Source organism: Myotis daubentonii, chromosome 8, assembly GCF_963259705.1.
Source record: "Myotis daubentonii chromosome 8, mMyoDau2.1, whole genome shotgun sequence".
NCBI classification, from domain to species: domain Eukaryota; kingdom Metazoa; phylum Chordata; class Mammalia; order Chiroptera; family Vespertilionidae; genus Myotis; species Myotis daubentonii.
In genome coordinates this window covers 15,504,168-15,506,434 of record NC_081847.1, presented here as the reverse complement: position 1 = coordinate 15,506,434, position 2,267 = coordinate 15,504,168, and positions in this window count along the sequence as shown.

The window sequence follows — 2,267 nt, the reverse complement described above, 5'->3', positions numbered from 1 at the left end:
TTTATTTCCAGGACTTGCCTAAACGGTGTACAAACCAGGTCTGAGATTCCCATGTCTGTGCCCTTGGATCATAGTGGCCACACACTGAATTAACCAGCAGTGTCTATTTCCTGTTACATCTCCATATTCTAATGTAACATTACCCTCTATTTCTATGATTCATTACAGGATCCTTGGAGTGCTTTTTTAATCACTTAGGAACATTTAGGTTACATTCCTTATGACTCCCAGAATCAATACATTATATTGCAAATTGGTGATCTGTAACATCTAACTAAAATGTTAAATTTAAAAGACCATCCCCTTCTCTGGTTTCAGATTGGTAGATTTCTGCACCCTTGCCTTTTTTTTTTTTTTTTAATCCTCACCTGAGGATATTTTTCCATTGATTGTTAGAGGGAGTGAAAGAGAGAGGGAAAGACAGAGAGAAATATTGATGTGAGAGAAACACATTGATTGGTTGCCTCCTGCATGAGCCCTGACTACAGCCTGGGCCGAGGAGAAGCCTGCAACCAAGGTACATGCCCTTGACTGGACCTTGATGAGAATTGAACCCGGGACCCTTCAGTCTGCAGGCTGATGCTCTATCCACTGAGCAAAACCAGCTAGGGCCACCCTTGCCTTTCTTTACTGAAAGTTTTATCATCTGAAAAATGTGGATGATGGTAATATCTACCTTGAATATGTGCTGATTAAGTGCAATCACTTAAGAGCAGTTTTGGTTCAGTGCTAGGCACATAGTTGGTTTCAATAACTCTTATTTTTTTCTTTTCCACTCCATATACACATATACTTAGCCCTGGCTGGTTTGGCCCAGTGGATAGAATGTTAACCTGCAGAGTGAAGGGTCCTGGGTTGGATTCCGGCCAGGGGCACGTGCCTGGGGTTGCGAGCTTGATCCCCAGTGGGGTCATGCAGGAGGTAGCCGATCAATGGTTCTCTCTCATCACTGGTGTTTCTCTCTCTCTCTCCCTCTCCCTTCCTTTATGAAATCAATAAAAATATATTTTAAAAACAACAGAAAAAAACACATACCGTATACTTATGCATGTGTACCAACTCATGCATACATATACACTCACATACAAAAACATCTTGTATATATTCACACATGCACACTCACATACATTTACTGTGTTCACATGCACAACTACTTGTATATGTCAGGGTGAAGAAAAACGAGGGCAGTAGCCTCTTATACTACTCTGCATGTGTGAATACTTTAGACAGTACTATGGAATAAAAAGAACATGAACCATCAATCAAAAACCTACTTTTTAAAAATGTTTTTATTGATGAGAGAGAGAGAGAGAGAGAGAGAGAGAGAGAGAGAGACATCAGTTTGTTGTTTCACTTATTTATGCATTCTTTAGTTAATTTTTCTATGTGCACTGAACATGGATCAAGCATATTCTTAGCATATCAGGGCAATGCTCTATCCAAATGACCTACCTTACCCAACCAGGACAAAAAACCTACTTATTCCACTGCATTGCTTTTTGGTGTATTATGTTCATTGCAAAATCCTTAATCCTCTGGGCCAAGCTTCCTCACCTGCAAAATGAAGGTGTGGAAGATAATTGCAGCTTCCCAGGACTGGAAAACTATTGTTTGACAAACATAAACAATGGCATTAGAGTCTGGAAGGCACAACTTTAAACCCCAACTTTAAACCCAACAGTGGGTCTTTGTGAGAATTAAATGAAGTACAGAACCTACCTAACCAAGCTGCTAGGGTCCAACAGAAGGAAGGTGGCACCCACCAGGTGATGAGATCCTATCCCTCTCTCACTGCTCCCACTCCCTTCCCTAACAGTGAAGCAGAAAACCTTCCTGCTTTGTCTGAATGAACTTAACACAATGCTTAATACGGTATAAGTTAAAAAGAAAAAGAAAGAAAAATTAAGAAAAGGAAAGAGAAGAGAAGAGAAAAGAAAAGAAAAAAGAAAGAAAATTAAATGAAAAGAAAAAAGGAAGAAAACCTCTCACACCCACTCTGGTACCTCTTGGTGTTTGCCGTTATTAGAACAGCAAACTGTATACTATTGATTCAGAGGTTTTGTGGTTTACCAACCTGGTTCAGTTAAGTTCCTCTTCCTACCCTTGTGATTCATGAATACACATCAAATCCTAAATAGAGTTTATGATTTGAACAGTTTTTTTTTTGCTTCTAGTCTGATTTCTCTTTGAACAGATTACCCAGGATGCTTCCTTTATCCACAAAAGCAAATGCAAAACAAGCAACAGTATTTTAGGAACAAAAGAAG